The sequence below is a fragment of the Panulirus ornatus genome, chromosome 32, assembly GCF_036320965.1.
Source record: "Panulirus ornatus isolate Po-2019 chromosome 32, ASM3632096v1, whole genome shotgun sequence".
Taxonomy (NCBI): domain Eukaryota; kingdom Metazoa; phylum Arthropoda; class Malacostraca; order Decapoda; family Palinuridae; genus Panulirus; species Panulirus ornatus.
In genome coordinates this window covers 7,764,243-7,778,520 of record NC_092255.1, presented here as the reverse complement: position 1 = coordinate 7,778,520, position 14,278 = coordinate 7,764,243, and the positions used below count along the sequence as shown (strand labels likewise).

General features: G+C 42.2%; 2 long non-coding RNA genes across 4 annotated transcripts in view; both read right to left on the bottom strand.

The window, feature by feature from the left end:
• Positions 1–1,821, bottom strand: part of LOC139759036 (uncharacterized) — a 57,950-nt gene extending 56,129 nt beyond the window's left edge. Inside the window, exons 1-2 of the long non-coding RNA XR_011714982.1 lie at positions 1,667–1,821; positions 654–814 (exon numbers count right to left, since the gene is read on the bottom strand). This is a non-coding gene — a long non-coding RNA (uncharacterized lncRNA). The remainder of the gene's footprint in view (positions 1–653; positions 815–1,666) is intronic.
• Positions 1,822–5,198: 3,377 nt separating this feature from the next.
• Positions 5,199–14,278, bottom strand: part of LOC139759035 (uncharacterized) — a 91,724-nt gene continuing 82,644 nt past the window's right edge. For all 3 annotated transcript variants that reach the window (XR_011714981.1, XR_011714979.1, XR_011714980.1), the window contains 2 exons: positions 9,291–9,445; positions 5,199–7,103 (listed from right to left, as the gene is read on the bottom strand). This is a non-coding gene — a long non-coding RNA (uncharacterized lncRNA). The remainder of the gene's footprint in view (positions 7,104–9,290; positions 9,446–14,278) is intronic.

Below are 14,278 nucleotides of genomic sequence, written 5' to 3'. Positions count from 1 at the left end.
ATCCTCGTATGGCTGGTCTCTACACAGAAACTGTGGGAAGCAGCAGCCTTAACGTCGGTGGCTTCGTCTCTAACACACGTCTGTCGCTCACTGCACAACACACGACTTCAACTCACTCCCTGACGCACGTCGGAGGCTTACGTCCTGATGTACGACAGTGCACTACGACGGCCTGTTCTCTGACACATGTAAGGTATTCGCTCCCTGATAAGCAAGACCGGCTCACTCCCTGTAGCATCGAAGTCGCTCTTTCCAATGACATCTCACCAGCTGACATACGTCAGCACCTCATCCTGACACTTGTTCGTACGTCTCCTCCTGATACAGAACGTCAGCTCACTTCAAGACTGACGACGACGCCCGACACATGGCGGCGATTCACTCCCTGACACCAGTGTGTTAGCCACTGCCACGCGTCGGTGCTGCACTCCCTAACTCCCTGCAGTGGCTCTCTCCCTGGGAGACTACGGCAACTCGCTCCCTAACACACAACCTCCCGGCTAATACCTCAAGATCATATCACTCCCTCAAGACGAACGCCCCGCACCCTGACACAAGTGGGTGGCTCCGTGTCTGACACACGCCCTCATCCCTGACTGACGTGGCTAGTTCACACCTCGACCCGTCCAAGGTTTACCCCCTGTCAAACTTACCCCCTGACGTATGAAGGAGAGGCACGTCCTGACAGGCGACAGCGGGTCACTCCCTGACGCCTGACGTCATGTTGGCTGACTGCCTCTTGTGACGTCTGCGGTCAACTGAGGCTGACTGGACTGCGGACCGTGACTGGCAACTCCGTAGTTTGACTGGAACTCTGTAAATGACCCGTGTGTTAGTTTTCTATATTAATGAAAATATTATATGAAGGCATATTTATCTGTTAACATACATTATTATATTGAGTTAAATTACCCTATTTTGTATTTAACATTTACCAGCATTTCTGTGTTGGTAATAACATTCTAAGTCATGGGTACATTATACCTCCTCACTTTACCTTCCATTTTTGATAATATACTTAATATTGGTTGCAAATTACAGGATAAATCTTATTATAATAATGTTATTCTAACCACTTCTGTTAATTGTTTCCGTTTCTTCCACTAGCACAAGGAACATCAAAAGGACCCACTGGTCTGTTTGTATATTGCAAACCCAAAACATAATTAGCCATTTCGATGGTGAGCTAAACTTGTAATTTACTCAAACAACCGTGTGACTGTAATAACCTGTATGGCTGGTTACACGTTCGACCAATCACAAGCTGTCACTTGAATAATATCATACACTAAATTCTTTGTCTACTGACGTCTTACATGTTCTATATTTTGTGCCTGTGATAACTACAATAAGAGACGTCAACTCTTCCCAGTACACCTAAATATAGTTCATCAGTCATTCAACAACTGGTTACAACCATTACAAATGTGACTCATAAACCTGGCTACAAGTACGACCTTTGTTTATGGAAATATCAAGCATCTCCTAGCCGAGAACACGAAGCTAGCTGGGAGCTACCTAGCTGGCTGACAGCTACCTACAAGCCGTCCGAGAGCTAAGGACCAGGTTGGCAGCTACCTTGCCGGCCGGCCAGTGGCCACACATGCTAACCTTCTAACCCTCACTAGTGTCACTCACCTGAGTGACTCAGTGACCAGCGTCTTACCTCTGTAGTTCCCTGAGTGACGGCTCCACCACTTCACTTGCCGGAACCCTCATCGCACGACCCTCACTCACCACCACAACCCAACAAATGGAGACAAGATCCAACAACGTAGTGACACGTCACGGTTCACCTTCGGTTCCGAAACTCTGAAATGAACCCGCTCGTCAGCCATTTCGAAACAGAAGTGGGGCTTCACTGTCTCGTGAAGCGTTGTCTCAGTCCGGTAAAGTGACTTGCATACCCTTTATGTAACGCTCGTTTTGGACTCCATACTTCCTAAAGAGCCATATATGTATGCATAATGAGTATGTTATTAACAACTATACGTAGGAAAATGATTCTTTTATGGATAAAAAGATGAATGTTGAATAGTATTGAACATGAGTCAGCCCAAGTCACAGTCAACGTGACAATTCGGACTCAGGTATCGTCCACCTTTCAGAATAATTCGTACCATTTTGACGTCAGTCAACTTTTAAATACTGTTTTACTGCCATATTTCTCTATCGTATACCAAGACGTAAGACAAAATGCGATCAATATAACATTCCATCCTTGACAGTGCAATTACAACTACTATATTCTTCATAACTGACGATTAAATACACATCTCCAAAGTTGTTTCATCGTCAGACACCATCATAGAAAATGGAATTATGTCGAGGGGTTGGGTAAACCAATATGTTCTTATAGTACTTCCCAAATGTGTTATGATCAGTACAAACTGGATCAACATAATGGTGTGAGGGTGGCGTGTTGGCTTCGTGGTTCGTGAAATTTATCATTTTCTGTCGCCCACATCTGATTGGTAGTTCATCAGGAACTGTGAAAAATGTAGAGAAAAAGTGATGTACGGATTAATCATGATTAATTGTTGTCACTACTGATATAAAATCAAGTTGACGTCAGGATCAATTGACGTATGGTTTAACTGGTGTCATGATCAGTTGATGTAAGGATGAATTAATACATGTAGTATTGTCAGGATTACTTGAAGTCAGAATTGATTTACGTCAGGATAAACTGATCTGGGGATTGAATGATGTAATGATTAAATAATGTCAGGTTTAAGTGTAATAGGGATTCATAGAGTTTAGGAACTTACTCACGTAATGAAAAATTGATGTTACAATCAGTTGACGTAAACATTAACTGAAGTCAAGGTGGACTGATGCCACGTTTAACTCTTTTTACGTTTAACTGATTCTTGGTACAATTGATAATCACTTGATCAGAGAATTAAAGGCAAGAGGACCTTAGTCTTAGGTCGAACACTTCATCTATTGGCTCTTACGCCCTGTCCCAGACCTTACCTCCTTCCCACAGCCTTGCATCCTGCTCAGGGCCTCATTTGCCTCACAGCCCTTACCTCCTGGAAGTTTAATCATCTCTCTAATTCTAATGTCCAACTTCTGTTGGCTCTTAGGTCATCAGGAGGCCCCTAACCTTCAACCCTTGCCCTTTGCCCTCAGGGCCTTGCCTTGCCCTTTGTCCTCCCACGACCTTGCCTGAGGACATGACTCTCTCTTGCCATCCGCCAGCAATGCAATTACCTCGTCACTCCAAGACAGTGGCGGTCATTCAAATGTTATGTTGATGGATGATAACCATCATTCAAAATGCTATATATATATATATATATATATATATATATATATATATATATTCGTTGGAAAGGATCACAATTTTGCGCGTGATCAAGTATATTCCCAAGAGTCCACAGGGAAAATGAAACACGATAATTTCCCAAGTGCACTTTCGTGTAATAATAATCATCAGGGAAGACACAAGAGAGATGTACAAGTCAGTTGATATACAACGAAGAGACGTAGCTAGGACGCCATTTGGTAAACATGCGATTCAATTTCGTGTGCATACATGTACATATACTTTCTGCCTTCATCCAATCCATCGCCACCCCGCCACACATGAAATAGCACTACCACCCCACCCCCCCCACTCCCGCTCGCGAGCGCGAGGTAGCGCTAGGAAAAGACAAAAAGGCCACATTCGTTCACACTCAGTCTCTGGCTGTCATGTGTAATACACCGAAACCACAGCTCCCTTTCCACATCCAGGTCCCACAAAACTTTCGATGGTTTACCCTAGACGCTTCATATGCCCTGGTTCAATCCACCGACAGCACCTCGACCCCGGTATACCATATCGTTCCAATTCACTTTATTCCTTGCACACCTTTCACCCTATGTTCAGGTCCAGATCGCTCAAAATCTTTTTCACTCCATTCTTTTACCTTCAATTTGGTCTCCCACTTCTCCTCGTTCCCTCTACCTTTGACACATATATCCTCTTTGTCAATCTTTCCTTACTCATTCTCTCCAGTGACCAAACCATTTCAACACATCCTCTTCTGCTCTCTCAACCACATTCATTACCATACATCTCTCTTACCCTTTCACTACTTACTCGATTAAACCAACTCACACCACATATTGTCCTGAAACATTTCATTTACAACACATCCACCTTCCTCCTATCTATACCCCATGCCTCGCAACCATATAACATTGTTGGAACCACTATTCCTTCAAACATACCCATTTTTGCTCTCTGAGATAAAGCTCTCACCTTGCACACATTCTTCAACGCTCCCAGAACCTTCGCGCCCTCCCCAACCCTGTGACTCACTCCCGCTCCCATGGTTCCATCCGCTGCTAAATCCAATCCCAGATATCTAAAACACTTTTCTCCAGTTTTTCTCCATTCAAACTTACTTCCCAATCAACTTCGTTCCCAATTAACCTTGTTCTTATTCATATTTGCTCTTAGCTTTCTTCTTTCACACACTTTACTAAATTCAGTCACTAATTTCCCCAATTTCTCACCTGAATCAGCCACCAGCATTGTATCATCAACGAACAACAACTGACTCACTTCCCAAGCCCTCTCATCCACAATAGACAGCATACTTGCCCTATCTCCAAGACCCTTGCATTTACCTCCCTAGCAACCCAATCCATAAACAAATTAAACAACCATGGAGACATCACGCACCCCTTCCGCAAACCGACATTCACTGAGAACCAATCACTTTCTTCTCTTCCTACTCGCACTCATGCCTTACACCCTTGGTAAAAACTTTTCACTGTTTCTAGCAACTTACTTCCTACACCATATACTCTTAATACCTTCCACAAAGCATCTCTATCAACCCTCTCATTTGCCATCTCCAGATCCATGAATGCTACATACAAATCCATGTGTTTTCCTAAGTATTTCTCACATACATTCTCCAAAGTAAACGCCTGATCCACATATCCTCTACCACTTCTGAAACCACACTGCTCTTCCCCAATCTAGTGCTCTGTACATGCCTTTACCCTCTCATTGAATACCCTCCCATATAATTTCCCAGGGATACTCAATAAACTTATACCTCTGTAATTTGAACATTCACCTTTATTCCCTTTGCCTTTGCACAATGGCAATATGCATGCATTCCGCAAAAAGTACAAAAGTAGTGAGTGTAGGTAATATGCAGGTAAAACCACAAGGAAAGGAAAATACAGTGTCAAGCGCTTTCGTATAATTACATCTTCAGGACTGAGTACAAATAAGGAGAACCAGAATATGATATACAAGCCGCCACAGGGCGGGGCAGGTGAATGAATTAAGAGACAGGTGAAGGGATTAGGGCACAGCTCACCTCTGATGACTTCACCTCTCTCACGTTACAAACTCAAGTTAACCTATGTTCTGGGAAACAGGTTAATTATTTTTCACTTATAAAGTTATCTGATCTATATAAACCAACATTTGGATTGATGATAATATCTCTACTATTTTTGAGAAGAGACGCTTCAACAATATTTTCATCTATTACAGTTATTGTATGTGATAACTTTAACACTGTTCCAGTCAATTTGATAACTCAAGTCTTTGAGATGGCCAAATAGTACAATGGATTCTTGGCCATACCTAACACTATTTTAATGTTGTTTAACCTTGATATTATGAACCTTACCAGTTTAATCAATGTTAAACTGATCACAATCTTTACAGGGGATATTTTACACACAACCCTTCTGGTAAGTTAATGAATTTCTGATAAGACTTTCCCTAACCGTATTATTGTTGCTCAAAACTGTATTAATATTTAAGATTTTATGCAAAACATGAACATTAAGCAGTTCTCACAATAGAGTAACACCAAGTTTTTGTTCACAAATGGTTCTTTAACAAATTTACAAGTTGAACATGGAAACATTTTGGAATAATATGATTTACATCCAATGTTATAGATATTACTGAGTTCATCATCAATGAATTGTGAACTACATGGGCAAAAAACCTCAAAAAACTTTGATAAAGATACAAAACGTTTCATTTTTTTGTGATAAGTAGAATAGTAGTAATTATATGAACAGACATTTGTGAGTTAAGAGTAAATGCTAAACATTAGGTTATTTCCATCACTATGAATATTACAGTCTAAGAATGCCAATGTACTGTCTGTCTCAGTGTCAAGAGTGAACTTTTTGAATCTACCACAAAGTTCAACTTAAGAAATAAATTTTCATCTTGATCAATATGCCACAAAGATCATCATCAACATACTTGTACCATTTGATATTACTAGGTAAGATGTCATAAAGTATCTTGCTCTCACAAAATCCATATATAAATGACTTAAGAATGGTGAGGGAGGAGTTCCCAGCCTCATACCAAACTGCTGTGTGAAGAAACTACAACGTTCAACATGTCAGCTTTAGTGATGTGCAGATCTCTGTCCTTTTTCAAATCAACAAGATCACTCTTAAAACGAGGTGGACAACTTAGAGGTACACTATTGGATATAGCAGTGTAAACAATTCCTTGACAAATATTGATTTCACCTGTAAGCAAATCTTTATTTTTTCCAGATTACAAAAATCCCTAACAATTTCCACAGCATTTAAGACCATTCAAGTTACTAGCCAAACTTAGAGCGTATCCTCAAGCCGTGGCAGCAGTTTTATCATGTGGATTGTGCGAAAGGTTCACACCAAGACAGGGTTACTTGCTTCCACCAATCACTGTTGTCAGTAGGTACTTGCAAGGTAAGATTTAACGTTTTACATACAACATCACATTCACATCTCATGTTCTGAAAACAATAATCTGAAATCACTTCTTTATGATCCCATGTTATGGCACACTGAAAGTTATTCCACTTCACACGTTTTCCTCTAAAAGCGACCTTCACTTCAAGGTTAGCAATGTCAATACGTTTCTGTCATATGATCCGCTGAAAGTCATCAAATGGGCGATCAGATATGCGTATCAGTCGTTGTGGCAGAACAGATTTTGGTAACACTTGTTCTTCCATACATTTCTGAAGAAATCTGAGATGTAACCATAGCTTTTGAGCCTTCACTAGAGACCAGGAGAGTTCAGACACGAAGGGGGCCACTCCAGGATTAAGTGCAGCAACATTCTGGAAGAAACGTGTGGTATCCAATGATGCAAAACGTATACAAGTAGCCAGTGTACATAAGATGCAGGTCAAACCACAAGGAATTGGAAAATACCAAGTGTCAAACGCTTTCGTATAATTACATCGTCACGATTGAATGCAGTTAAAGAGAACCAGAATATGATATACCAGCCCCCAATGGGCGGGTCAGGTAAAGGAATTAAGAAACAGATGAAGGGATTAAGGCACAGGTCACCTTCGATGACCTCATCTCTCTCAGGTTACAAACTTAGGTTGACCTATGTTCTAGGAAGCATATTTACAAGTTATCTAATTAATCCTAACAAAAACTTTGATTCACATGGATATCTCTACTATATTTGATAGGAGACGTTTCAACAATATTTCTATCCATTACTGAGTTATTGTTATAACCTTAACACTGGTCAAGTCAATTTGATGACAAATAAGACGCTTGACACTTTGTATATTCTATTTTCTTGTGATTTCAGATTGATGAAGAAGTTCTCTCCCAACAACTTGTTTATGATCTTTAGTTTGACGACCCATGGGCCCCTCAAAAGCTGAACATAATCGTCTTGCGTTGGCTAAAATAAAAGTCCCAAAGTGAAGCTTTACTCTGATGACCCTTGGAGCCAACATGTGCTGAATAAAATCGTTAGGTGACCTGCAGAATATAATTGCCACAGTGAAGCGTTACTGTGATGACTCGTGCAGCCCGCTAGAGGTGAACAAATAATCTGGCTTCAGTCAGAATATGATTCCTAAAGTAAAGCTTTACTTTGATGATCAATGTAGCCCGCACAAGTGGTAGCCAGAGGAAAATTCTCAAAGTGAAACTTGACTTTGACGACCCACATATGGGCCCCACAAATCCTATATAAAATCGTCTAGCGTTAGTTACCCTGAATAAGTCTCAATGTGAAGCCTGACTTTGACGACCCATAAGCCATGCAAGTTGAATATAATGGTCTGGCATTAGCTAGAACAAATGTCCTAAAGGAACGCTTTAGTTTGGCGTCGTTGGTTCATTCCACGACAATCTACTTCGACTAACTCGTGTACACACAATGCAGCTTCCTGCCTTACTCACTTCATGGGGGAAAACTCGTTTCTCACTCTGGATAGTCGTCGGTGGCTGGGTCTGTGATACACGTCGGTAGCCAACTCCACCATACATTACTTCGACAAACTCAAAAAGATAACTGCTCACTCTCCAACAGTCGTCGATGGCTTCGTCTCTAACACACGTCGGTAGTTCACTTCATGGCAAACATTATCTCTGTGACACACAACGGTGGCTTCCTACCTGACACACTAAAAACACTGCTCACTCCCTGACAGACGTCGGTGGCTTCGTGTCTGATCCACGTCGGTAGCTCACTCCAAGATACACTACATTGCCTAACTCCGTAACGATGGCTTCTTGCCTGACACACTTCAGAGGCAAAAAACGATGATTATTCCCTAAAAAAAAAAAAAGTGGGTGTCTTCGTGTGTAACATACGTGGGTAGTTCACACCATGACACAATACATGACTAACTCCCTCATACACAAGACTGGCTTCCTGCCTCACACTGCTACAGTGGCGACAGAAACCGCTGCTCACTTCCTAACACACTACCGTGGCAAAGAAAGGCTGCTCACGCTGACAGATTCTCTGGCTTTGTCTCTAGCACACGTCGGCACCTCACTCTAGAGCACACTATTCCCACTAACTCCCTGGTACACAAGGGCGGCTTCCTGTCTGACGGTGAAGAAACGCTACTCACTCCCTGACAGACGTCAGCGGCTTCGTTTCGAGCACACGTCGTAGGTTTATGCCTGGCGCATTGGCACGTCCCTTCCTGATACACGACGGCAGATCACTCCAAGACAGACGAAGACGCCTGACACATCCCAGCGATTCATTCCCTGACACACAACAGTGTCTTACTTACTGCCACGCCTCGGGTTTACTCCCTTCTCTCTCCCTGGGATGCTACGGCTACTCACTCCCCCACACAAAACTATGGCCTCCCGGCTAATACCTGAGAGCATAGCGCTCCCTGAAAAACAAACGCTTCCTATCCTGACACAAGTCGGAGGGTCCCAGTCTGCCACATACCGTCATGTCAATCACTTACTTATATCGGTGGTTCACGCGTCCTTGACTCGACGAAGGTTTACCCCCCTATCCAACTTACACGTGAAGGAGGAGGTCCCCTCCTTGAGGCAAGACACTTGACGACTGCTCTCATGACGGCTTCCTCCCTCCCTCTTGTGACGTCAGCCGAGGGTGAGGTGGTCCTCGACTGTGGACGGAAGATCATGATATCCAACTCGTTGTTGGACTGGAATTCTGTAAATGATCGACGTTTTAATTTCTATTTCAATTTGAATACATTAAGACATATTTATCTATTAACATAAATTAAGTTAGATTACATTTTATATATAACATCTACCAGTGTTTATGTGAGGGTAATGACCGATTTGAAGTCATAGGTACATTATACCTCAATATATCATCCATCTTTAAGTATATGCTTTAAATTGGTTGCAACTGTGAGAACAAAAACCTCACAATAGCAATGTTAGGGCCTGTTCACACTAGCGGTTTGACCCGCCGCGGTTCGAACCGCGGCGGGTCGATTTACATGTGTTCCAATGGGAGCGTACACACTTGGCGGTTTGAAGGCCAGAATGGCTTTCCATTGGCTAGCTTACCCCGTGCTTCTAGCCAATCAGAAGAACGCTGGTCTGTTGTCATGACAACCAGCACAGATATCCACGTGCAGTATGCTACTGATGTATGGCAACACCTACGGAAGTGCAAGTTGACTTTTATTTATTTTTTATTGGTATCTGGGCATCTGTATCTGGTATCTGTAAATGAATAATTTGTATCAAACATAGCCAGCAAGACAGTGGAGAAGAACTTCTTGTAATTATAATACATGGAGCCTGTGCCTGAAGGTTGGATTAGTCTAACATGTTTCCCGTCAATTGCACCTATGCAAGAGCCAGAGACATGCTGCCTCCTCTACGTCCATGTTGATACTATACAATGGCAGGACTCCTGCCCAGCTGATCAGTGTCGCGGCTCCCGCCTGGTGAAACTGCCTCCTCCGTTCACATTAGCGGTTTGACCCGCCGCGGTTCGAACCGCGGCGGGTCAAACCGCTAGTGTGAATCAGGCCTTACCCTTACTATTCTTGTTCTGTGAACCTTTAGGGTAAACAAGACGAAATGGTTTGTTTTCATTCACCAGCACAAGGAGCTTCAAAACCTGGTCTCTTATTGTTGATATACTGCAAATTCAAAATGTAAGTAGTCATTCCGATGTTGAGCTAAACTAGTAATTGATGCAAACAACCATATAAGTGTAATAACCTGTATGGCGGGTCAAACGTTTCAAGACGAACAATTAAAAGCTGTCGCTTGAACGAATAGTAATATAAACCAGAGTCTCTCACTAATGACTTCATTCTACATTTTCTAGCTGTGGGAACTACAGAGTTGCCAACACCTCCAAGTTGACCTATATTTGACCATTCAATCACCACTGGTTACCATCTCCCATTACTCATTAACCTGGCTACAAATATAACTCATCGATCTTGAGCTGGTAGAAATCACTGCCACAAACAGTTTAATTATCTCTAATTCTTTGTCCTCACTAATTGCCCTAAACACCGTGATATCAGAAGGTAACATATTGGTCTCTGAGGCCACCAGAGACAGATATTCTAGCATCATTGGTCAAGGTATTCAAATGATGGATTCCCTGTCATATAGGCTTCCGGGAGCATGACTGATGAGTGGAAATGTGTTCTAAATTACAGCCATTTTAGAAAGTGTATTGGTTATATTTACCAAGATGATGAAGGTGTGAAATACTAGTGTGTTGTGGTGGGTGATCCAGAAAGCAACACAGTGGAGGCAGGTGGGTGGGTGGGTATGTTTGGTGTATTACACGACGTATTGGCTTTACATCCTGAAACACTAAGACCGTACGTATGGCAGGTGTTTCCCGGGATAGGCTGGGGCCACCGTAACAACTGGCTTCACACCTCCTGAAGGTGTGTAATGCTACACACCTGCTGAAGGTCTACAGTGCTACACAACTGCTGAAGGTGTACAGTGCTACACATCCGCTGAAGGTGTACAGTGCTACACACCTGCTGAAGGTGTACAATGCTACACACCTGCTGAAGGTGTACAATGCTACACACCTGCTGAAGGTCTACAGTGCTACACACCTGCTGAAGGTGTACAGTGCTACACACCTGCTGAAGTTGTACATTGCTGCACACCTGCTGAAGGTGTACAATGCTACACACCTGCTGAAGGTGTACAATGCTACACACCTGCTGAAGGTGCACAATGCTACACATCTGCTGAAGGTGTACAATGAACACAACCGCTGAAGGTGTACACTACAAACATGGATGATCTAGTAAGTTTGTACCACATTTCAGTCACTCAGTGTGTTGACACATGTAAGAGTTGTACAATAGATACAATATGTATACATTTTCTTCTTCATTGTGAACCTGTGATTAAACCCTTGTGAAGAATGAGATCATCAAATGAAAAACAGAAAAGGTCAGTAATATATTACGTATAGATTATCTTGGATTCATTGGTATTGACGGGTTAAGCCAATCCGTGAGTTGTTTATACATGAAAAAGTCATTTCAAAAATCAACTTTTTCGATCGACCTTTAATGGGACCAAAGGGTAATGACCGGAAGTAAATGAACCTTTACGTGTTATTATGGAATGTTTCAGAATGTTTCGTCCCGGACTGATGATAATTCGATGTTGTTCGTATGAGAATTGTTGATGTGAGAGATGTAAACATTTATAACATATGAACAGAGGTCAAACATATTGTGTCTATTATCGTTGTGGTACCGGAAGCCATTTTCTACCAACATTTAGCAGGTGAAGCTGGAAATGTTCAGGCTTTGCTGACGAAGCTTTTATGAAGCGTTGTGGTGATTCATGATGAAGATGAGGCGTGTCTCAAGTTGAGACTAGTTTTGTGGAGGATTAGATAAGGTTGAGACAATGATATATAACTAAGTCACACTAGGAGGTGAACATGTTAGGTTGAAGGTTTTGTAGATAAGTGGATCCAAACTGTCTTAACCTGACTCTGGACTACAACAAACTAAGGTTTTATTCTCATGTCAACAATAACAGTTTTCATGGTAAGGTTTTACCATAAGTTTCGTCATCATGTTGCTGGTGCAAGTTGAGCCAACATTTGCCAGGCTGGATCATCATCATCATCATGACCTCATTATGAGACTCATCTTCATGCATGCAACTCATGAATATTGGGCATGAGGCACATAAATCCTCATTTCTAGTAAATATAATGACAGGAAGAGAGAAATAATGAAATATAAAGAGAAAGAATACCTGGTTATGAGCACGTGCGATGGAATTCTGCCATAAGGCCAGGTTAGCGCGTAGTGCTCACCTCAGGACAATTTTTGAGTTAAGAATAAAACATCGTGCGAGTCACGTGTTGTCGAGTGTTATGTATGAGATGGAGAGAGTGAGTGTGTGTGGACTGACTGCCAGCAGTTCACGTGTATGTGAGGCAGAGAGAGTAAAGACAGCAATATGGGCCAGGGAGGGGAACTTGACAATGTAGTGGCTGTCTAGTTCCCCTGGTTCACTGTGCCGCTTGATCTTGGGTCCACTGCTGTTCTTGGTGTATGTAAATAACCTGCTTCATGGACTGGGCTCTTAACTGGACACGTTTGTGGATGATGACAATGTTATGACACAGATAAGAAAGATAATGATTACATCACCACAACAGGAGATGTGGCCATAGTTGGTCGGATAAACATGATGAGGATGGAACACAATGAAGGAAGACCTCGATGAAATAATTCGCCAGTGGGAAGGAAGCCACAAGAATCAAGAGACCAGGGATCCATATTGTGCCTGGCCTGTGCCCAATCCCCACATGAGTAGAACTGTGAGAGCCACAAACTGTCTCCCGGCAAATATTGAACTTACGCTCTACACACCACACTTTTGACCTCACATACTGACAACAACAGTTGACACTGCATAATATGAGACTAATTAGTCATTTGCCTCATCACAATAAACGAGGCTAATACAAAACCACGATCTTCATAAGTCTCAATTTCAGGTTTAACGTATAACTGTCAAGAGAGTGGAGGCATAATGAGCGAGCCACCAGAGCCAACAGTGTAATAATAAAGTTAAGACCTTCCCGGCCAGAGATGCTGTAAATGAGAGGTGTGGAGGGAGGGAGGGAGATCAGACATGAATCGTCAAGTGATATTTCAACATCATCAAAAGCATAATATTACAATAGAGAATATTCTTGCGTTGCTTATGAAGTCAACAAGTTGTTGTGCATCACATGGCAACACCTACATTATGTGGCCTGCCTTCATAACATATATATATATGTGAGAGTTGCCTCCCGTCCAGGAAGATATGTCCACAACAACCAGGAAAGAGGAAATGGTTGGTTGAAGGTGGAAAGGTATATTTGGTTTCGTGGAAACACTTGATTATCCTAAAAGCTGATGCGGGAGTAGCAGCGGCAGCTCTTAACACGGAAGGAAAATGTGGCTTAATGTTTTATGGTCAAACATTCTGGATGTTGCTTACGTACGACTTGACTGTGCTAGAGGATGTATTATGATGAGATACAGCTCGAGGGTTCCATGACGGGTCATATATACATATTGTTGACCTAATTATGAATAAGTTGAGTTTCCTTCTGAGGTGGAGGTTGAAGTGGAGGTTGAGGTGGAGACAGGATATCATCATAGTATGAGACAAGATGTTATATATCATGATGGTATGAAGGTACTCACAACCCTAGACATTCTGTGGTGACCTGGTGTTTAACCAACTCTTACAAGACTTTAAGATGAGGATGAAGTACCTTAACACTGTGAATAATTACCCTAACACAATGTATATTAGCGTCTATATAATTACAGAACTGTAGCGAGATAAATAACTCATAATTAATGTGGTCGTCTCGACCATTTACCTCGTCCAACAACAAAGACTTTGCTTTCCAGCGGTTGTGATCAATGAGGCGGCCGCTGGTGGTTAGCCATTAAGGATTCTAAACTACCATTCACACAGCGACGAGGCTCATACTGATACTCTGATC